We start from the raw sequence: 24,965 nt of genomic DNA on the forward strand, positions 1-24,965 counted from the left end.
AACATGGTTGCAGGAGGGGTGTGATTGGCAACTAAATAATCCTGGATTTTATTACTTCATGTGTGATAGAATCAGAGGGACAAGAGGGGAAGGTGTTGCGTTGCTTGTCAGAGAAAATATTATAGCGGTGTGCTGGCAGGATAGATTAGAGGGCTCATCTAGGGAGACTATTTGGGTGGAATTGAGGAATGGGAGAGGTGTAGTAACACTTATAGGGGTGTATTATAGACCACCTAATGGGGAGCGAGAATTGGAGGAGCAAATTTGCAAGGAGATAGCAGATATTTATAGTAAGCACAAGGTTGTGATTGTGGGAGATTTTAATTTTCCACACATAGACTGGAAAGCCCATACTGTAAAAGGGATGGATGGTTTGGAGTTTGTAAAATGTGTGCAGGATAGTTTTTTGCAGCAATACATAGAGGTACCAACTAGAGAAGGGGCAGTGTTGGATCTTCTGTTAGGGAATGAAATAGGTCAGGTGACGGAGGTATGTGTTGGGGAGCACTTTGGGTCTAGTGATCACAATGCCATTAGTTTCAATATAATTATGGAGATTAATAAGACTGGATCCAAGGTTGAGATTTTTGATTGGAGAAAGGCTAACTTTGAGGAAATGCAAAAGGATTTGGAAGGAGTGGTTTGGGACAATTTGTTTTATGGGAAGGATGTAATAGAGAAATGGAGGTCATTTAAAGGTGAGATTTTGAGGGTACAGAATCTTTATGTTCCTGTTAGGTTGAAAGGAAAGGTTAAAAATTTGAGAGCGCCATGGTTTGCAAGGGATATTGGAAACTTGGTTAGGAAAAAGAGAGATACCTACAATAAAATTAGGCCACATGGAGTAAATGAGGTGCTTGAAGAATATAAAGAAGAATCTTAAGAAAGAAATTAGAAAAGCTAAAAGAAGAAATGAGGTTGTTTTGGCAAGTAAAGTAAAAATAAATCCAAAGGATTTCTACAGTTATATTTATAGCAAAAGGGTAGTGAGGGATAAAATTGGTCACTTAGAGAATCAGAGTGGACAGCTACGTGTGGAGCCAAAAGAGATGGGGGAGATTTTGAACAATTTCTTTTCTTCGGTATTCACTGAGGAGAAGGATATTAAATTGGGTAAGGTAAGGGAAACAGTAGGGAAGTTATGGAAACTATGATGATTAAAGAGGAGGAAGCACTGGCGCTTTTAAGGAATATAAAAGTGGATAAATCTCCAGGTCCTGACAGGATATACCCTAGGACCTTGAGGGAGGTTAGTGTAGAAATAGCAGGGACTCTGACAGAAATATTTCAAATTTCATTAGAAACAGGGATGGTGCCGGAGGATTGGCATATTGCTCATGTGGTTCCATTGTTTTAAAAGGATTCTAAGAGTAAACCTAGCAATTATAGGCCTGTCAGTTTGACGTCAGTGGTGGGTAAATTAATGGAAAGTATTCTTAGAGATGGTATATATAATTATCTGGATAGACAGGGTCTGATTAGGAACAGTCAACATGGATTTGTGCGTGGAAGGTCATGTCTGACAAATCTTATTGAATTTTTTGAAGAGGTTAAAAGGAATGTTGATGAGTGTAATGTAGTGGATGTTGTCTATATGGACTTCAGTAAGGCCTTTGACAAGGTTCGGCATGGAAGGTTAGTTAGGAAGGCTCAATCGTTAGGTATTAATATTGAAGTAGTAAAATGGATTCAACAGTGGCTGGATGGGAGATGCCAGAGAGTAGTGATGGATAACTGTTTGTCAGGTTGGAGGCCGGTGACCAGTGGTGTGCCTCAGGGATCTGTACTGGGTCTAATGTTTTTTGTCATATACATTAATGATCTGGATGATGAGGTGGTAAATTGGATTAGTAAGTATGCAGATGATACTAAGGTAGGTGGTGTTGTGGATAATGAAATAGGTTTCCAAAGTTTGCAGAGAGATTTTGGCCAGTTAGAAGAGTGAGCTAAATGATGGCAGATGGAGTTTAATGCTGATAAGTGTGAGGTGCTACATTTTGGTAGGAATAATCCAAATAGGACGTACATGGTAAATGGTAGGACATTGAAGAATGCAGTAGAATAGAGTGATTACGAATAATGGTGCATAGTTCCCTGAAGGTGGAATGTGGGTGAATAAAGTTTTTGGTATTTTGGCCTTTATAAATAAGAGCATTGAGTATAGGAGTTGGGATGTAATGTTAAAATTGTACAAGGCATTGGTAAGGCCAAATTTGGAATATTGTGTACAGTTCTGGTCACCGAATTATAGGAAAGATGTCAACAAAATAGAGAGAGTACAGAGAAGATTTACTAGAACGTTACCTGGGTTTCAGCACCTAAGTTACAGGGAAAGATTGAACAAGTTAGGTCTTTATTCTTTGGAGCATAGAAGGTTGAGGGGGGACTTGATAGAGGTATTTAAAATTATGAGGGGGATAGATAGAGTTGATGTGGATAGGCTTTTTCCATTGAGAGTAGGGGAGATTCAAACAAGAGAACGTGACTTGAGAGTCAGGGGGCAAAAGTTTAAGGGTAACACGAGGGGGAATTTCTTTACTCAGAGCTGTGTGGAACGAGCTTCCAGTAGAAGTGGTAGAGGCAGGTTTGGTATTGTCATTTAAAGTAAAATTGGATAGGTATATGGACAGGAAAGGAATGGAGGGTTATGGGCTGACTGCGGGTCAGTGGGACTAGGTGAGAGTAAGCATTCGGCACAAACTAGAAGGGCCAAGATGGCCTGCTTCTGTGCTGTAATATTATATGGTTATATATATGACTTTCCTTGTCAGCCACAGTTGCCCCCTACTCCCCTTAGAATCTTTCTTCCTCTTTGGAATGAACTGATCCTGCACCTTCTGTATTATTCCCAGAAATACCTGCCATTGTTGTTCCACTGTCATCCCAGCTAGTCAACTTTGTCTAATTCCTCCCTCATTGCTCCATCGTCCCCTTTGTTCAGCTGTAATACTGACACTTCTGATTTTCCCTTCTCCCTCTCAGATTGTAGATTAAAACTTGTCATATTATGGTCACTACCTCCTAATGCCTCCTTTACCTCGAGCTCCCTGATCAAATCCAGTTCATTACACAACACTAGATCCAGAATTGCCTTCTCCCTGGTAGGCTCCAGTACAAGCTGCTCTAAGAATCCATCTTGGAGGCACTCCACAAACTCCCTTTCTTGGGGTCCAGTACCAACCTGATTTTCCCAGTCTACCTGCATGTTGAAATCCCCCATTACAACCGTAGCATTACCATTGCGACATGCTAATTTTAGCTCTTGATTCAACTTGCACCCTATATCCAGACTACTATTTGGAGGCATGTAGATAACTCCCGTTAGGGTCTTTTTGCCCTTACAATTTCTCAGTTCTATCCATACTCACTCTACGTCTCCTGATTCTATGTCACCCTTCGCAAGGGACTGAATTTCATTCTTCACTAGCAGAGCCACCCCACCCCCTCTGCCCACCTGTCTGTCCTTTCGATAGGATGTATACCCTTGAATATTCATTTCCCAGCCCTGGTCCTCTTGCAGCCATGTCTCTGTTATTCCTACAACATCGTACTTGCCAATTTCCAACTGAGCCTCAAGCTCATCCACTTTATTTCTTATACTTCGTGCATTCATATATAATACTTTTAATCCATTACTCCCCTCGCCTCTCACATCGATCCCTATTACACTTGGCCATACTCTCCGATCCCTTCCTGAGCTTTCTGCCCCTTTAATTCTGTTGTCTTTCTTAACTTTACTTATGCTCTCTTTCCCTTTAACTCCATCCTTATATTTCCAGTTCGTCTCCTCCCCCCCCCCCACTTATTAATTTAAACACACCCATGTAGCGGTGGCAAACCAGAATGCTGGTCCCCTGCCTGTTAAGGTGCAACCCGTCTCCATTCTACAATTCATCCTTACCCCAATACAGATCCCAGTGGTCTAAGAATCTAAAACCCTGCCTGCTGTACGAGCTCCTCAGCCACAAATTGAGATCCCATATCTCCCTGTTCCTGCCCTCACCAGCACGAGGAAATGGAAGCAAACTGGAGATAACCACCCTGGAGGTCCTGCTTTTCAGCCTTCTTCCGAATTCTCTGAAGTCATGCTGCAGAATTTCTTTCCTCTTCTTCCCGATGTCATTTGTTCTGACATGCACTACCACTTCCCGCTGTTCACCTTCATCCTTGAGGATGACCTGCAATTGGTCTGTGACGTCCTGGATCCTGGCACCAGGGAGGCAACACACCATCCTTAAATCCCGCCTGTTACCGCAAAAACCCTTTTCTGTACCTCTCACTATGGAGTCCCCTACTACCACGGCTCTGCCTGTTGTCTGTCGCTTCGGCTTGGCTTCAGTGCCAATTTTTGACTCGAAGACTTGTCCGCTTCTAAAACTGGCAGTGTCTTCTGTCCCGACAGTTTCCAAGAGGGTGAACCTGTTTTCAAGTGGCACATCCCCCAGGATCTCCTGTACTTCAAGCATCCTTCCCTTCCTCATCGTCGCCCACGTTCTCTCTTCCGGTATCCTCGGTGTAACAGTCTCATAGTAGGTCCTGTCCAGAAAACTCTCGTTTTCCCGGATGAACCTGAGGTTATCCAGTTGCCTCTCCAGTGCCCCAACACGGTCCTTCAGGAGCTGAACCTGGACACACTTATCACAGTTGTAGCAGCCGGAGGCACCATCAGTGTCCCTGACCTCCCACATCAGGCAAGCAACACACTGAATCAGTTTACCTGTCATCTCTTCACCACCTCTCACCCTCTGCAACTGTGGCATAGTCTTCTCCCTCAGCCTCCTCGCCGAAGGCTCTCAAGCCAAAGGCTCGCACTTTCCTCACAAGGCACTTCCCTCGACAAGGCCGCTCCCCGAGTCAAAGCCTCAAAGCTCCACTCCTTTACTGGCCCACTCACTCGCTCAAGTTCTGGAGGGATTGTCTATGGTGTCTCTATGGTTAGAAGTTAGGAACAGGAAGGAGTCAATAACTTTACTGGGTGTTTTTTATAGACCACCCAATAGTAACAGGGACATTGAAGAGCAGATAAGGAGACAGATTCTGGAAAGGTGTAATAATGACAGGGTTGTCGTGTTGGGTGATTTTAATTTCCCAAATATCAATTGGCATCTCCCTAGAGCAAGGGGTTTAGATGGGGTGGAGTTTGTTAGGTGTGTTCAGGAAGGTGTCTTGACACAATATGTAGATGAATGTACAGGAGGAGAGGCTGTACTTGATCTGGTATTAGAAAATGAACCTGGTCAGGTGTCAGATCTCTCAGTGGGAGAACATTTTAGAGACAGTGATTACAATTCTATCTCCTTTACCACAGTATTGGAGAGGGATAGGAACAGACGAGTTAGGAAAGTGTTTAATTGGTGTAAGAGGAAATATGAGGCCATCAGTCAGGAACTTGGAAGCATAAGTTGGAAACAGATGTTCTCAAGGAAACATTTGGAAGAAAGGTGGCAAATGTTCAGGTGATATTTGTGTGGAGTTCTACAATGAGACAGGGAAGGATGGTAGACTACAGGAAACATGGTGTCCAAAGGCTTTTGTAAATCTTGTCAAGAAGAAGAGATTACAAAAGGTTTGGAAAACTAGGTAATGATAGAGATCTAGGGGATTATATGGCTAGCAGGAAGGAGTTTAGGAATGAAATTAGAAAAGGGACCATAAGAAGGCCTTGGCAGACAGGAATAAAGAAAACCCCAAGGCTTTCTACAAGTATGTGAAGAGCAAGAGGATAAGATGTGAGAGAATAGGACCTATCAAGGGTGACAGTCAAAAGTGTGTATGGAACTGGATGAGATAGCAGAGGTACTTAATGAATACTTTGCTTCAGTATTGTAGGGATGACTTCCAGCAGACTGAAAAGCTTGAGCATGTAGATATTAAGGAAGAGATTGTGCTGGAGCTTTTGGAAAGCATCAAGTTGGATAAGTCACCGGGACTGGATGAGATGAACCCCTGACTATTGTGGGAGGTGAGGGAGGAGATTGCTGAGCCTCTGGTGATGATCTTTTCATCATCAATGAGGACGGGAAAGTTGCAGATTGTTTGTGTAATTATTCACTGATTATATTGTATTGCCGTGTTCTACTGTGAATGCCTGCAAGAAAGTGAATCTTAAGTTAGTAAATGCTGACATATACAAACTTTGATAATAAATTTTAATTAGACTATGATGAACTTGTTGCTTTGTCTCATAAATGCCATTGGACATATGACGGTGTTAAATGTACTTTTAAACTGGGAGTGGGTGTGGTGAATCAGTGTGAATTTACTCAATGGGTTAATTTCTGTACATTTCAGATCAAAGCTGCAAGACCAACATTCCAATCTGGATCATATTGACCGTATCAGCAGTCACAGTTGTGATAGTATTGTCCAGATCCCTTCCAGTTTGCAGTAAGTATCAAAATCAAAGCATTTTCTGAAGAACTCAATCACTATGAAAACTTTCCCCCAGTCTCACCATCAGTTCAGCTTCTAAAGGGAGCAGTTGTGGGGAAATCTCCAGAAATATATCAGATCTGTCCCAACTGGCTGCTGTCAATTGGGAACAGTTCTAGCCCAGATTTTGCTGAATTCTGTTGAAAGTTCTGTACAAAGATGCCGGGATCTCATTGTAGGGGAGTTGATGTGAGTTTTGAACTCCTGCTGGAGTGTGGAAGTCCAGAATATTTGGATTGAGTTCAAGTGATTTCCTTCTGTGCTTGCAGGGATATTATTGGAGGGAATCCTAAGTCATTGGAGTTGTGTATAATTGGAAAGGTCAGGATCTGATGATGGATTGTCAGTAAGGCCCAGAGTCAGGAAAGCCCAATCTCTCTGATCTGAGGAGATGGCAAAGAAGATTGATGAAGACAGTGTGGATGTGAAGAGGATGATTGTAGTTGAGTGAGATCTGGAATCTGCCACGATGGAATGGTGGAGCAGACTCAATAGGTTGAGTGGCCTAATTCTGCTCCTATGTCTTATGGTCTTATGGACAGAAAGAAGTGGTAGTGTTGGAAGATTGTTTATTTTCTGATTTGAGGTCTACACCTACTGGTGTACAGAAGTGAATGGTTGTAGGACTTCTGCACTTTGTGATATATACTGTATTAATAATTTAGCTGTAAGTGTAGGAGTATTGTTAGTAAGTTTACAAATGGCATGGGAATTGGGGGTGTTGTGGATGGTGAGGAATGTTATCCAAGTCTGCAATAGGGTGTGTGTCAGATGGAAAGTTGGGTAGAGCATTAGCAAATGGAACTTAATTCTGACTAGTACAAGGTCAGACTTATTGCAGAGTTGAAACAGGGCTTGGACATCTGCAGTACATGGTAGAAATGTTGAACAGAGAGACTGAGGATTCCATGTTCATAGCAACACACACAAAATGCTGGAAGAACTCAGCGGGTCAGGCAGCCTCAATGGAATTGAATGAACAGTCAATGTTTCAGACCAAGACCCTTCATCAGGACTGGAAAGGAAGGGGGAAGAAGCCAGAATAAAGTGTTGGGGGAGAGGAAGGATTACAAACTACAGTGTGGTATGTGAAGTCAGGTGGGGCAGGGGAGTGAGCTGTAGTAAGAAGCTGGGAGGTGATAGGTGGAGAAGACAAAGGGCTGGAGAAGGAATCTGATAGGCAAGGAGAGTGGACCGTGGGAGGAGCACTAGGGGAGGTGATAGGGAGGTGTGATGAGAAGAGGTAAGAGCAGGCCAGAGGGGAATAGTGGAAGAGGGAAAATTACTGGAAGTTGGAGAAATCAATGTTCTTGCTATCAGATTAGAGGCTACCCAGATAGAATACGAGGTGATTTTCCTCCAAACTGAGAGTGGCTTCATCATTCCAGTAGAAGAGGCCATGACAGATATTACAGAATGGGGATTGAAATTAAATTGGTTAGCCACTGGAAAATCCTGCTTCTTTTGCAGATGGAGGGAAGGGACTCAACAAAGTGGACTCCAACCTACATCACGTCTAAACAATGTAGAGTAGGCTGCATCAGGAGCACCGACTATAGTGAACAACCCCATTAAATTTGCAGGTGAAGTGTTGCCGCACCTGGAGCTACTGTCTGGGGCTTTGAATGGAGGTGAGGTAGGAGGTGAATAGGCAGGTGTAGCACTTTTCTGGCTTGCAGGGATATTCCAAGAATTAGATTAGTGGCAAGAAATAAATGAATGAAGAGGGGAATCACGGAGGAAGCAATCACTGTGAAATTCAGAGAGTGGGAGAGGGAGATAAAGATGTTGTTTGGTGGTAGTGTCCAATTGAAAATGGTGGTAGTTGCAGAGAATGATGTGCTGCGAAGGAGTGAGGGTGGATGTCAAGGAAATGGAGGATATGTGGGTAAGGGCAGCATCGTTGTGGAGAAAGGGAAACCATGTTTCTTGAAGAAGTAGAACATCTCTGATGTCCTGGAAAGGGAAGCCTCATCTTGGAGACTGATGCAGTGAAGATGAAGGAACTGAGAAAATGGAATGGCATTTTTACAGGAGACAGGGTGGGAGGAGGCATAGTCAAGATAGCCATGGGAGTCAGTAGGTTTATAAAAGATATCTGTGGACCATTTATCCCTGGAAATGGAGACAGAGAGATCGAGAAAGGAAAGAGAGGTGTCAGAAATGAACCAAGTGAATTTAAGGGCAGGATGGAAATCGGAGGCAATGTTCCAAGTTCATAGTTCCCTTAAAGAGGGAACATTGGCTGAGAGTGTGGAGAAGAATGTACATGGCATGCTTGTCTTCATAATTTGGGATGAAGAATATAAGCATTGGGACATAAGGAAGGTCAGAAATTGAAAGATATGCTGGATGAATTCATGTCTGAGGAGCTGGATCAGGGGCAGAGATTCAGTTTCTCAGATCATTGGGATCTCTTTTGGGGACAGAGGCATCCTGTAGAAAAGGGACAGGTTACACCTGAACCACAGAGGGACCAATATTCTTGTAAGAAAGTTTGGGAGTGGGATGGCCTTCTGTGCAGGAGCATGACATGAGATAAAGCAGTAATGTGAGAGCAAGTTTATTTATCAGGATAGTCAGGGAAAGGAAAAGAATACAGTCAGCCCTCCTTATCCACGAATTCCGCATGCGCGAATTCAACCAACCGCGAATCGTGAAAACTCGGAAGTGCTCTTCCAGCACTTTGTTGTTCGAGCATGTATAGACCTTTTTTCCTTGTCAGTATTCTCTAAACAATGCAGTATAACAACTATTTTACATAGCATTTACATTGTGTTAGGTATTATAAGTAATCTAGAGACGATTTAAAGTCTACGGGAGGATGTGCATGGGATATCGTGGATTGGGATCGAAAAAAATCGGAAGTTCTCTTACTTAGTAAGTCAGAACAGGTACATCTGGTATTATTTAGCGTCAGTTAGACAAACGTTTGTTTTAGTATATAGTATATATTTTACCTTTCTATGCATTTAAAATGCTTAAGAACGCATGTTTCAGTGCCGGGCATGGGAACGGCCCAAGTTCGATCCAGTGACAGACCGCTCCCAAATGCATGCTCCACTGTGCCAAATTGATGTGGAGGATCAAAAACCCAAAACCCCAAAACCCAATAATTAAACCACTGTGTTGCTTAGTAATAATTGTAGCTTTCATCAGGGCAGAGCCTTTCTCACTTTATCCTTTAAAATTGTTTCGAAGGTTGACCGACATAGCCCAATGCATTACCAATGACCGATGGCATTTCACCCCTTTCCGATCGCTTTATTATTTCCACTTCATGTTCAATTGTGATCGTGATTACTTTCGTGAACAGAAACACTGCGGATTCAGATCTCTGCGGCCAGTACTAATATCCACCGCACTGAGACAGGTTAAGTGAGGTCTGGGGTTCCGCTGGGTCTTATGGTCCACCGCATTGAGACAGATTGAATAAGGGACTTGAGCATCTGCGAATTTTGGTATCCGCGAGGGGTCCCGGAACCAATCTCTCGCGGATAAGGAGGGCCGACCTTACTCAGTTTAACTTCCAATGCATGAGGATTAACAGGTAAAGTGAGTGAACTCAGAGTGTGGATTGGCTCTGTGGACTGGGATGTTACAGCCATAACAGAAACATGGCTGAGAGAGGGGCAGGACTGGCAGCTCAATGCTCCAGAATACAGATGCTACAGCCATGAGAGAGGTACAGGTAAATGAGGAGGGGATGTTGCCTTTTGATCAGGGAGAAGTTAACATCAGTGATTGGTGATAACATCCTTGGAGGATCATCCAGTGTACGTTTGAAACTTAGGAAAAAGGGGATCGTCACTTTAGTGGGGTTGGATTATGGACCCTTCAATATTCGAGAACTCGAGGAGTAGTTATGCATAGAAGTATCTCACATTTGTCAAAATGACAGGGTTGTATTAGTAGAAGATTTTAATATTCATAGTATTGCCTGGGTTACTAAGAGTGTTGAGGGCCTGGGTAGGGTGGAATTTGTGGAATATATTCATAAAGGAGATGGTTATTGACTTGAAAAGAACTTGCACCCTGCTGTATATTGGCGGCACAAGAGTGGGAACTGTGAGCAGCTCCAAACTCCTGGGCGTGCACATCACACACAACCTCTCCTGGTTCCAAAACACATCCTACATGGGCAGGAAGTCACCACCAATGCCTCATTTTTCTGAGGAGTCTGAGTGAGCTGGACTTTGCACATCGACACTCATGTCATTCCACAGATGCACAGTAGGGGGCAGCCTAACAAGCTGCATCACTGCTTGGTACGGAAACTGCACTGCGGTGAACAGGAAGCTCCACAATGGAGAGTTAAAACCAACCAACCCATCACTGGCACCAGCCTACCTGCCATCAAGTACACAGAGTATGTAGAGAGTAAGGTGTTGGAAAAGGGCCAGTAACATCCTGAAGGATCCCGCAAACCTTGCTCATGCATTGTTTGTCTCATTCCCATCTGGGAGGAGGTTGTGAAGTATCCTTGCCAGGACCTTCAGACTCAAAAACAGTTACTTTCCCCAAGCAGTAAGACTGATCAACACCTCCACCTGCTAACTCCACCACTACTTTATTTTTTCCCATCACTGACATTACGTATAGCCCCGTGTCACTTTATGGACAACAATCTATGTATATAAGCTGTCTTCTGTATTTATATTTATTGTGTAATTTTTATTATTCTTAATGTGTTCTTCATATTTTGTATTTTTTGTGCTGCATCAGATCCAGAGTAACAATTATTTTGTTCTCTTTACATTTGTGTACAGGAAATAACGTTAAACAATCTTGAATCTCTGGAAAGTTCCTGAGTAGAGGGACCCAGACAGGGTCTTGGAAGATGAGGCAGGGAAAGTATCTGAGGTGGCATGCAGGGGACACCTTGGCCCTAGTGACCATAATACTTTTATTTTTAAGGTAGTGATGGAAAAGGATAGCATAGATCCACAGGTTGGGATCCAAAACTGGAGCTGGGCTGATTTTGAGGAAATTAGTCAGGTTCTAACTACCAGGAGCTGATTGGAAGAGGTTGTTTGAGGGGCAAGGGACAAACGGAACGTCTGGGGGGGATTTTAAGTGTGCAATATCAGGAGTCTAGGAGCAGCATGTTTTTGTTAGGGTGTTGAGTAAACCCAGTAAATTTAAGGAACTCTAACTGATGAGAGATACTGAGGGTCTGGTCAAGAAAATGAAAGAAGTGTACATCGGTTTAGGAGGTTGAGAACAAGTGAGTCCCTTGCTCTTTTTCAAAGGATTAAGAGTACTCTTTAGATGGAAATGTATTCATTTATTTATTGAGATACAGTGCAGAATAGGCCCCTCTGGTCCTTTGAGCCGTGCAACCCAGCAACCACCTGAGACCAATTAACCTATGTCTTTGGACTGTAGGAGGTAACCTACATCATCAGATGAGATCTAGGTGTTCTTGTACATCAGTCAATGAAAACAAGCATGCAGGTACAGCAGGCAGTGAAGAAAACTAATGGCATTCTGGCCTTTATAACAAGAGGAATTGAGTATAGGAGTAAAGAGGTCCTTCTGCAGTGTACAGGGCCATGGTGAGACCCCACCTGGAGTATTGTGTGCAGTTTTGGTCTCCAAATTTGAGGAAGGATATTCTTGCTATTGTGGGAGTGCAGCGTAGGTTCACAAGGTTAATTCCCGGAATGGCAGGACTGTCATATGTTGAAAGATTGGAGCGACTGGGCTTATATACACTGGAATTTAGAAGGATGAGAGGGGATCTGATTGAGACATATAAGATTATTAAGGGATTGGACAAGCTGGAGGCAGGAAGCATGTTCCTGCTAATGGGTGAGTCCAGAACTAGAGGCCACAGTTTAAGAATAAGGGGTAGGTCATTTAGAACAGAGATGCGGAAAAACCTTTTCACGCAGAGAGTGGTGGATATGTGGAATGCTCTGCCCCAGAAGGCAGTGGAGGCCAAGTCTCTGGATGCATTCAAGAGAGAGTTAGAAAGAGCTCTTATAGATAGCGGGGTCAAGGGATATGGGGAGAGGGCAGGAACGGGGTACTGATTGTGTATGATCAGCCATGATCACAGTGAATGGCGGTGCTGGCTAGAAGGGCCGAATGGCCTACTCCTGCACCTACTGTCTATTGTCTATTATCACAGGGAGAATGTATGTACAAACTGCTTACAGACAGCAGTGAAACTTGAACCAGAGTCACCTGAACTGTAAAACGTTGTGCTAGCTTCTGCGCCACCCCGAATCAGGAGGGCAAAGACAGGGTGTGAGATGGATCTGGCAAGTAAGGTTAAGGAAAATTCCCAAGTTCAATAGGTATAGGAAGAGTAAAAGGATGGGTAGGGAGAAAGTCAGTGCCCTTAGAAATTAGCAGGGCTGCCTATGTCTCAAGCTGTAGGAGAGAGGTGGTACTTTTACCCAATATTTCCCCTTGGTAATTACTGAGGAGAATATTGTGATCACTCAGGAGATAAGGGATAAAACTGAAGCTGTCTTGGAGAAGCTACATATTGTCAAGGAAGAGACATTTGCAGCCTTGCAGTGCATTAATAGAGATAAATCCCCAGGGTCTGCCTGAGAATATCCTCTGACTTTATGAGAGGCGATAGCAGAAATTGTGCAGGCCCTTACACAGATATTTGCTTCATTGTTTTTATAGTGAATTTTATAGTGAAACCAGTGAATTTTCCAAAGACTACAAGGATGCTAACGTCATTCCATTGTTTAAGAAGTGTAGCAAGGAAAAGCCTGGGAACTACCAGCTGACCATCCTGACATCAGTGGTAGAGAGGATTTCTGAGGGAAAGGATCTCCCAGGATTTAGACGGATAGAGTCCAAATTAGGAAATTAGGAGGGTCAACATGGATTTGTGCATAGGAAGTCATATTAGAGTTCCTTGAAGAAGCAACCAAAATTGTAGATGAGAGTAGGACAGTGGATATTGTCTACTTTGACCTTTGCAAAGCCTTCAAAGTCCAACATGGTGGGCACATCTGGAAGTTTAGGTCCCACGGAATCCAGAGAGAACAACCTGGGTGGGTTCGAAATGAGTTCAGAAGTAGGAATCAGAGGGTGTTTAAAGGTTGTTTGTTGGAATGGAGACCAGTGATTACTGGTGTGCTCTATGGGTTGGTGGAGGGACCCTTGTTATTTGTTATTTATATAATTATTTGGATGTGAATACACAAAGCTTGGTCAACAAATATGCAGATGACACAAAATGAGGAGATGTTGATGATAGTGAAGAAGGTTTTCATAGATCACACAGTTATCCTGATCATTTACAGAAGTGGCCCGAGAAGTGGCAAATAGATTTCAATACAGATAAGTATAAGGTATTAGATGCATTTTGGAAAATCAAATCAGTTTGTACGTGGTACTCTGAATAGTCGGGCACCAGTGAGTGTAATGGAACAGAGAAACCTCGGAGTACAAGTACATCGTTCATTGAAAGTGGTGTCACAGGTAGACAGGGTGGTGAAACGGGCATTTAGCATGCTGACCATCTTCAGTCAGGACATTGAGTAGAGGAGTTGGGACATTATGCTGCAGTTGTATAAGTCATTGGTAAGGCCACACTTGGAGTACTGTGTACAGTTTTGTTCAGCCTGTTATAGGAAAGATGTAATTAAACTAAAACAAGTACACAAAAGATTTATGAGGATATTGCCAAGACTAGAGTTATAGGGAGAGGTTGGCCAGACAAAGTCTTTATGGATTGGAACATGGGGAATGAGGCCTTGTAGAAATGTTTAAAATAATGAGAAACATAGATGAGTTAGATAGTAACAGCATTCCCCAAGCAGGGGAGCCCAAAACTAGGGGTAGGAGATTTTGGGTGAGAGGGGAAAAATTTAACAGGGATCTGAGGAGCAACTTTTTCACACAGAGGTTGGTGAGTAGATGGAATGAACTGCCAGAGGAAGTGGTTGTGGGAAGTACAATCTTTTCATGTGGGAAATACTTGGATCGGTACATTCAGGGACAGTGCTTGGAGGGATATGGGACAAATACAGTAAATTGTTACGAGCTGGGAGAACAATGTGGTCAGCATGGACTGGTTGGGCTGAAGGGCCTGTACCCGTGCTGTATTCTCTATGATTCTACATTGCAACTTTACAAACACCAGATAGGCCACACTGGGAGTACTCTGTGTAGTTCTGGTCACAACACTACAGGAAGGACGTGGTTGCACTGGAGAGAGTGCAGAGGAGATTCACCAGGATGTTGCTGGATTGGAGGAGTTTGGTTCTGGGGAGAGATTGCATCAGCTGGGCTTGGTTTCCCTGGAGTGAAGGCAGCTGAGGAGTGACCTTTATAAGTATACAAGGTTGTGAAAGGCATAGATGGGGTAGAGAGTGAAAATCATCTCCTGTGGTATGGCAGGGGTATCAAAAACAACTTGAGGGTTTAAGCTGAGAGGAAAGAGTTTTGAGGGAGATGTGTGGGATTAGTTTTTTAAACAGTGATTGAAATCTGAAACACACTGTCAGAGGAGGACACGTTATGTGTAATATTACAAGAAGGATTTAGAAAGGCATTTAAATAGACATGGTTTAGAAGGGTATGGACTTCGTGTAGACAAATGGGATTGGTGTCGGTGGGCAAAATGCACAGCATGAAGAGATGGTCCAAAGGGCCTGCTTCTGTGCTGTACAAATCTGTGACTCAGCCGTGAATAAATGGTTGGTTAAAGTAGCAACAAATAATCTTCAACAATGTATTTCATTCATCTGGAATTTATAAAGGATTATTTCATTCATTACAGACAGAAACGTAGGAACTAATGCAAACAACAGTGATAAAAAACAGGTATTTTTTAAAATATAAATTCCTGCAGTTTTCTTGTGTTTAAATAGTTTGTAAATTCACTGTTATTTCTCCCCCTCTCAATTCACACATGTATAAACTCACTGGAATCTTCCTGCTGTATTTATAACACCACTCTCTCTCATTTATTGACAGTTGGGTTAGTGGGAATCATGACCTCTGTTACTGTTGATAATAGCTGGTTAAATTTAATTTAATGGACAGTATCCCTTAGTGTTTCATTACATTCTTGTTTGGACACGATTATGGATATTTACCATTTCTCCCAGTCTGTGTCTGGTTCTGCAGAAAGTGGTTGTCTCTGTCTGACCCCTTTGTAACATCAGTTATGTCCAATTAGTCACCTCTGCCTCTCCCTCGTCCCACTCCCCTCCCCTGCCCTGTCCCACACCTCTCCCCCCACTCTGTCCCATCTTTATCTCAGTAAATAAAGTGAAGATTTGTTATCATCTATAACAAACACATTCTGTCCATTTTAGGATCGTAGAGAAGAGCAGGAATTACAAACTCTCAGCCCAGGTCATGAAGCTGAACCTGAAAATCATCCGGTCAGTTAGAAGGGACACGGCAGCCTTCAGTTCCAGAGGTGACTGTGAGGGCAGGTTCTGTGTCCCTGCTGTAGACTGGAGCCTGGAAAATCCTTCCCTCCAACAGTGGGGAACATGGTGCTCTGCAGCTGTAACTTGTCTCACCCTGAGTGAGAACAACACTGCACTCATTTCAGCTCTCAGCTTCCGGTGAGAAATTCAATCCTTGATAATCTGGCAAAATTCCCATTGGCACCGGAATCGTTTTAAGGAACGATGAAAGAGGAGCCCAGAGGGGCTCGGTCCACAAGACCTTATGGGTTTGTCTCTGATTTAGATCTCTGGAAGGCAAAATAACTACATAATATGTGCTTCAGAAGACAGTCCTGACTGCAATCTGGGACATCAAATGCAGGCTCCCACACACAGCTGAACTGCTTTGCCTGATGAAGACAACCACAATCAGGTTTATTGTCACTGTGTTATGAGATGAAATTTGTTTTTTTGTGACAAGATCACTACCTCTCAGATTCCTCGCCTCGGGATCATTCATTGCTGATCTCTACCACATCTCACACTTTACTCCTTGCTGCTGCCTGGCTGGAGCCCTGGAGGGTCACCAAGGCCCCCTTGTACAACAAGCACCTCTTGTGGTTAATGTTCCCCACCAGAATGACAAGGTCTCTCTGAGTCCCTCTCCTTTCCCATCATTTCCAATCTGTTTGTGAAGCAGCAGCACTTCCTATTGCTTGTATTTGTTTGTGCCATCGAGGCTGACTTCCCCTGTCGTAGCAGAGAGGTGAAGTGCTGGCAGCTGAGAGAGATCAAACTGAACATCCCGATGTCACCATTTTCACTCTCGGCCATGGCATTGCTCTTCCATCACGTCGGTGTTACAGGAGTTACCCTTTGTACCCTCGCAGGAGTCAGTTGGAACTGGAGTTCCTCTGTTCACCTGTTTACTGGAATCTGTGCAATGAAATCACCCGGCTACAGTTTCAGGACAATAATCCCCATTCATACACGGATCGTTAACCCTGAGTATAATAATGAGGCCGACATCATCCGACTCGGAGTGACACATCAGTGATGAGCATTTTCTTCATCAATCTACAAACATCCAACTATTACTCCTGGGCCATCCTGAGAAGGGTCACAGAGTCACACAGCACAGAAACAGGCCCTTTGGCCCACCAAGTCCATGCTGACCTTGTTCCCCATCTACACTGATCCCCTTTGCAATCATTGTGGGATCTACATCAAATTTGTCAGTTTCCTGCCCAGATTGTCTGCTGTCAGTCAAACTGAGGACAGTGTGTAGACTCCACCCTACCTTTGTGTTGTTGTATCAGACTAAACCAGTGAATCCAAGCCCAGAAATCCTTTCCATTTTGTACAAGTATTAAAACTGCTCTGGCTGTTACACTGATGCTGTCATCAGAAATCCCATAAAGATTGTGATTTTCCCCAGTACCAATACCAGGTACAGCATTTCCTCACAAATTCCCTCCCATTTCTGTACAGTCAGCAGTGAAACTGCAATAAAACTCCATGAGTCTGAATGTTGTAATGGAGGGTGATTTTGGGATATTTTAATTCTATACTGTATGTACATGTGTATATTTGTATTTTAAACATGTTACCTGATGCCTCTTTATCATCATTGCTGATTAAATAAACCACTTCTGTTTTGCTGTTGGTGATAATTCTTTAATGGGATCAGCCTAATTATGGGATAATTTACAATGTCCAATTAACCTCCCACCTTTGGACTGTGGGAGGACAGTGGAGCATCCGAGGAAACCCACACAGTCAGAGGGAGTGTGTACGAACTCCTTACAGACAGTGGTGGGAATTGAACCCGAGTTGCTAGTACCATAAAGCGTTGTGCTGACCAATACGCTACCATGCTACAGAAAATGCTGGAAACACTCAGCAGTTCAGGCAGAAACGTGGAAAGAGAAACAGAATTAATGTTTCATGTTGAGGACATCAGAACTGGGAAAGATTGAAAACTGGTTGGTTTTAAATTACACGGAGGATGGAGGGGTCGGTAAAACAAAGGGTCAGAGTTCTCGTGGGGTACGTTGTAGATGAGGTCACTGGGTTTGTAATGAATGAAGTTATTAGGGAGGTGGAACATGAACAAAGGAACATAAAACTCTACAGTGAGGGAGAGGAGCACACACAAAGGGATGTAAAAGTTGTGAAATGCAGAGCTGTAGGAAATGCCCAGCCGGCCTGTTAATGGAGAGAGAAAAACTGAGTCAATGTTACAAATGGATGAGCTGCAGCAGAACTGATGGTTCTGAGAGAATTAGAGACAACAGGCTGTCTGATGTTGAATATCGAGTCCGGGAGGCTGCAGTGTGGGCGGAGGAAGATTTTCATTTACAGTTGAGACAAAGTGAATTGAACCCACTGACTGGAACCACACTTTACACAAATGGAGGTGGGTGTGGTTGTTGGAGTTTAATTATCCCAATCCCCGGACATTGCCCTCATTCGCAGGGACCAACAAAACATCATATTACAAATATCCTGGAAAATATTCACATTATTCTCATGGGGCTGAACTGAGCCCACTTTGAACAGAAATCTGCATACCTGCCCGGTGGGACACAGGAAAATAAAACAACAAGTCTAACAGGTCAAACTATAACTACAGCTCATTGTATTCCGGCCCATGTCCGTGTAACAAGGAGGGATTTAGCCATTTTCCTGGAATGGAATGGACACTCAACATTTTCGAATCATTCCAGTCCATCCACCCACTGCTCCAGCTCACTCCAGTTTACTGCCATTCGCCTGACTGTCGGCTGTTTCTAACTGTGCAGTCTGCAGCTTCACTGTCTTTTAAATTTAGTTGGTAAAAGCCAAATTTCAGAAGAAAGCACTGAATAGATTCCTTTTCCTTTTAAATAAAAGCCAAAGTTTCTATTTAGAGTTTTCATCACTAGGTCTGTATTTCTTTTTCTTTAATTTTTTTTGTAATTTCTTTTTTATCGAAGTTCATCATCAAACAAACATTTCCATAAGATGTATTTCAGACATTGTACATATATATCACAAATATCCACAAAGTATTTATCTGAGGTATACACTTATAGAAAAGAGTGGAAAGAAAAAAACAAGCAAAAGGAAAGAACTATGTACAAGACCTGATAGCTTGATATCAGTGGTTGGGAAGTTGTTGGAATCAATTGTTAGGGATGGGATAATGGAATACATGGAGGCAAATGACAAGATAGCCCAAAGCCAGCATGGCTTCCTGAAAGGCAAATCCTGCCTGACTAACCTACTGCAATTTTTTGAGGAAATTACAAGCAGGGTAGACAAAGGAGATGCAGTAGATGTAGTATACTTGGACTTTTAGAATGCCCTTGACAAGGTGCTGCACATGAGGTTGCTTAGCAAGATAAGAGCCCATGGAATTACAGGGGATTTACCAGCATGGGTGGAGCATTGGCTGATAGGTAGAAAACAGAGAGTGGGAATAAAGGGATCCTATTCTGGTTGGCTGCCAGTTACCAGTGGAGTTCCACAGGGGTCAGTATTGGGACCACTGCTTTTTACGGTGTATGAGGAAACAAAGAGCCTGCGGAGAGACTTTGATAGTTCTGGGGAATAGGCAAAGAAGTGGCAAATGAAATACAATGTTGAATGTCCAAGGATATACAGTGCATCGGAAAGATGGCAGACCAGACTCGATGGGCCGAATGGCCTACTTCTGCTCCTATATCTTATGGTCTTATGTTCTTCTGCATCAGCCTCCCCATGTTAAACAAACTCAACACACAGGCGTTTTCCATGATGGGAATTAACCCTAACATCCCGGAGATCACCACTTATGGGAGCTTCATATTCAAAGTTCAAAGTAAATTCATTATCTAAGTACATATATGTCACCGTAAACAATCCCGAGATTCATTTTCTTACGATCGTTCGCAGCAAATGTCAAGAAACACGATGGAATCAATGAAAAGTCGCTCACAACAAAGCAGGACAAACAACCAATGTGCAAAAGACAAAATTAATTGTTCAAATAGAAAAATAAAAAAAGCCAAAATAAAAATAAGCCATAAATATCGAGAACATGATTTGAAGAGTCCACAGGTTTCAGGATCAGTGTTGGGGTGAGTGAAGACATCAGCACTGGTCCAAGAGCCTGATGGTTGAGGGAAATAACTGTCCCCAAACCTGATGATCTGGGACCTGAGGCTCCTGTACCTCCCTCCTGATGGCAGCAGCGGGAAGAGAGCACAGCCTGTACGGTGGGGTCCATGCTGATGGAAACTATTTTTCAGCGACAGGCGGAGTTGCGAAGCCCCGTACATTTCACTCCGGGGAAAGCTACTGCCTGAGTTGTAACAAATGGTTTTAGTTTCAACAAACCTGAGCACGTCTGTCCCACACTGACCCCGTCAGCTGTTCTCTCGGCACCTATTCAGTGAATGACGGGAACAAGGGACACTGCAGAGTCTCAGCCTTTTCCAACGATGCCGGATCATAGTAGACAGGGCCAAGGGTAAACACAAGAGATTGTGCAGATGCTGGAAATCCAGAGTAACGCAGACAAAATGCTGGAGGAACTCGGCAGGCCAGGCAGCATTTATGGAGAGGAATAAGGAGCTGACGTTTCGGGCAGACGTTTTATTTTGATGGCTCTGGGCCTGTCCTCACTGGAGTTTGGAAGAACGAGGAGAGATCTCATTGAAACGTGTGTAATGTTGAAAGGTGTGGATAGTGTGGATGAGGAGAGAATGTTTCCTGTAGTGGGGGAGTCTACACAGCCTCAGAATACAAGGACCTCCTTTTAGAACAGAGATGAGGAGGAATTTCTTCAACCGTGGATCTGAGATGTTGACCCACCGCCGGTCTTCAATCGGGAGTCTTCAGTGCGCCCGTCCCAAGGAAGTTAGTGTTGACAGATCCCCGTTGACAATGTCCGCTCCGAGATGTGGGAGCTCACAGCCACGGGGCATTTCCACTATTCCGCCGAGACTGCGGTGCGGGGCCCGCAGATTGCGGAAAGTGGACATCCCCCTGATGCCGGTTTTGTCCCGACACACCCCACAGGTTAAAACAATAACCATCAAAGGGTTAATGTTGGGTTGTTGAGGCCGGAACCCCACCCGCTCCCGGGATCCGAGACTGGATGAGTATCACTGCGGAGTTGTGAAACTCACTGACAGTGGCCGAACATTCGCCCCGTGAACTCACCGTCCCTCAACAGTTTAACACAGCCCGCAGCACCATGCGGATTACAGAGGCTCCTGGAGTGTGCGGTCTCGCTATTTTCGCTTACCTCTCTGCTGTTACCGGTGAGAATCCCCACGGTTAACCATCGCGATTCTGCTTGTGGCGTTTATTTGGGATGTAGGCGTGTCTGAGGAATTATCTGGGATAATCCGCCCGTTCAGTGAACCAGATCCGTAACTCCCGCGTGTTCAGCACTTGGGTTCTGTTTGAAAATTGGGTTTGTGTCAATAACATAACCACAGGAAAGTTTTCCAAATAGGCTCCATGGGCCGATCGGCCTCCTGTGCTGTCTGATTCGAATCAGAATCGCTGTTGGCTGAATCAGAACTGTCCGGGTAATCCCGGGGCAGGAATGCAGCCGGTTCTCCCCGGGATGGACCCGCACCTGTTCCACAACCTCCCGACCCCGGCGCTGTCCACCAGTCAGTGTTTAACGGTGACGGGAAGGTACAGAATTATCGCGCCGCTGGTCCTTCCCCGGGGACCGGTGGATCGTAACACTGGATGTCCCGGACTGGGACTGTTGTTGGGGAACGGCTCAGACTCAATGGGCCGGAGAACAGAAAGATCCCACATTAAACCCAGCGGGTCCAAGATCATTACAGCGCGGTGGTGAGATGTATGAAACATCGACAGGATTTATTTCAGTTAGTTACACTCTGCAGCCCAAACAGTACTGTACTTGCGTTTATTGTTTAAATGTCGCCACTTTATATTACAACAATTCCCATCTCCACTTTCAGCCGCTCTAACACTGAGGGTGCATCAGGACAGAGTGAATGGAACCGCCGGCCAGTCCGTGCTCCTGCCCGTCTCTTACACAGACCCGGACCCACACGGGTATCTGCGGATCACATGGACCAGAGGCGGGAACGCTAGTGTATGTGTGGAATATACCTGCTTCTCGGGGCAAGAATGTCACCTCAATGACGGTAGATCGCTCATCACTGTCTCCGAACCGTATAAACACCGGGCGCTGCTTTTCCCGGAGAACGCTTCACTGTTACTGAGAGACCTGCAGATCAACGACAGTGGGATTTATGAATTATCCATCAGCGACTCTACGGGGACAGAGAAGGGAAGCTTGGTGTTAACAGGTCGATCTGATGGAACAACTTCCCAGGGTCAGATCGTTCGTTCGTTCGTTATGTGCCGTGCTCTCTCGCGGCCTTGTTTATTCGACCATGTTTGTTCATGGCAATATTTTCAACAGAAGGGGTTTGCCATTGCCATCTTCTGGGCAGTGTCTTTACAAGAGGGTGACCCCAGCCATTATCAGTACTCTTCAGAGATTGTCTGCCTGGCGTCAGTGGTCGCATAACCAGGGCTTGTGATATGCACCGTCTGCTCGTACGACCACCCACCACCTGCTCCCGTGGCTCCACATGTCCCTGATCCGGGGTGAAGCAGGTGCTACACTTTGCCCAAGGGTGACCTGCAGGCGAGCGGGGGTAAGGAGCGCCTTACACCTCCTCTGGTAGAGACGTATCTCCACCCCGCCACCCTCAGGTTTTTAAAACTCCGGGTAACATCCCTCCTATTGCATCAACATTTCTATCAAAATCAGCAATTTTGAGCTGAAACTTCAGAACAGTTTAATGACCCTGACTGAGCTCTTCTCCTTGTGCACAAGTAAATAAAGTGTGATTGACAATCGAGTGTAAGTTGTAAAATAACTGTCCAATAGCCCGTGTGCGGATGTCTGAATGAATTTGACATGGGATGTGTAATCATACAATCATTCATTATTTTTTACTCCTCACTGTGAATATTACATGCTATTTGTAAATCAATGAGATATTTTATCATTGTGTTTATTTCCTGTTTCACTGTTTATCTTTTTGCCAAAATAAATGTAATGCTTCTGGCCAATTCAATCAAAACATTGCACTTTTGTAGCAAGACCACCCTAATTTTGTATTCCATCCTTCTTTCTTATGAAACAGGTAGCAATAGTTTTGCTTTTCTAATTGTTGTATTTGAAAATTCGCCTTGTGTTTTATTTCTGAGGGGGTCTGATCTCCCTAATCCTGAATATTCATCAGCCTCACTCTGTTATAAATTCCAGTGTGACTATTCAATGGTTCAAAGGTTGAACCATTCCATTTAATACCAGAGAATGTGTAACAATATATGTACAACCTGAAATTCTTACTCTCCACAGACATCCTCGAAACAGAAGAGAAATCCCAAAGAATGAATGACAGAAATAACATAAGAACCCCAAAGCCCCCACCCCTCCTGTGCACAAGAAGCAGAGTCAGCCCACCCCCTCCCCTCACTTATTCTAGAAAAGCATCAGCATTCACACCACCCAGCATGCAAGCAACAGGAAAGCCCCAGAGAGAGACCATGGTCTACAGTCCATCAGAAATTACTATTCATCCCAAAAGTTTTGCATCCCTCAGGCTAGCTCTCTCTTTCACTAACAAGGAGAGAGAGATATCACTCCTTCCACAGTGACATGGTCACTGTTTCCATGTTACACTCTGTCTGTCATGCTGCTTTTATTTTGACTTCCCCCCAACTCGAGAATCGTCAGCAAACTCTCACTCACCATCCAGAGAGAGAGCATGATCACTCGAGTGCAGGAGCCTCCGACAGCCGTACTTGCTGTCTTGATGTTCTGACTCCCTGTGACATTTCAGTTCACAACACCAGTGAGGAATAAGGTCCACAGGGCCATGCTAGGCTGCACCCCAAACACGCCCATCTTCAGGCTGCACATGGAGATACTGAAAACATGAACCATCGGCGAGCTCCAAAACCAGGAACTTGCTGCCACGCAGAACCACAGTTTTGGTGCAGCTGTAGGTCACGAACTGTGACAGGACCCCTGCCCTTTGAAAAGGAAAACAGAGACATTAGAAGAACATAAACTGTTTCGCTGATGGTCTGGGAGAGGTTGCCTCACACTATTGTTGACCGTTCATCAACCGAACAAGGTTAGGGAACTCACTACACAACTTGTAATTAATCGAAGCTCGCAGCTTATTGTCTCTCACAAAGCAGCAATGTAACTATATTGACCCCAGGCTAAAACATGAATTCTACTGTTTCCTCTGCACCAATTCTCACTCAAACAACCTTTCCAATTTTATAACACCGAAATAAGGGATCTCTGTTGTCTAGATATTTGATCCTTCCTTCTCCTAGGCCTGGTATGGAGATTCTTCCTCATGATAGTTATTCTTTGGAGTTATTGCTGATAGCGCAGTTGAAGTGTCCATTTTCATATTCATTCCTTATCAATTCAAATGCAGCATTCCAGTATCATTGGGCTATGGCCACACAGGACCGGATAAATCCATAACCGAAGCTTTTTCTCTTTGTTTTGACCCTCCGTCCACACTGAAATGGCGTTTTCCTCCCCAGAAAATGGAGCTTTTCTAAAACGCTCTCCAGAGTGTGTAAATCTGAAAACGCCGGCTGGGCGGTGTAGTGTGTATGGGGTAACCAGAGGTTTTTAAAAACACTGTCGTGACGTGCCGGAACAGATGGGGGCAGCAGCGCGGCATTTCATTGTTTTCTTGAATGCAACCTCCAACACCACAGCAACAATGGGGGACGGATTCACGTTGTCCACTGATTTGCTGACTTTGTAGTTGTTTGCAACTTGCAGAAGGAGCTCAACTTCATCGTTTGTCCAAACGAAGAAGTCCGGTCTGCTTTTTCCAGCGGAGGTTTTCGTTGTATTCCTCGAAGACATTGTTGAAAACTTTCTTTCGCTGTGGTTGTAGGTACTCTAGTTTCTGACCAATGGAAATAGCACAACGCCACCACAGTAATGGAAATAGTATACCGTTTCCTCTTTGCTTGTTTTATGTAGATGTGTCCTGTGCATGCCCAGTAGGAGCAGATTCACCCAAATACCTGTTTTAATGTGGACAGAGGTATTTTCAAAAATGCCTGGTGTGGACATCT

Source organism: Hemitrygon akajei, chromosome 2, assembly GCF_048418815.1.
Source record: "Hemitrygon akajei chromosome 2, sHemAka1.3, whole genome shotgun sequence".
Classification (NCBI taxonomy): domain Eukaryota; kingdom Metazoa; phylum Chordata; class Chondrichthyes; order Myliobatiformes; family Dasyatidae; genus Hemitrygon; species Hemitrygon akajei.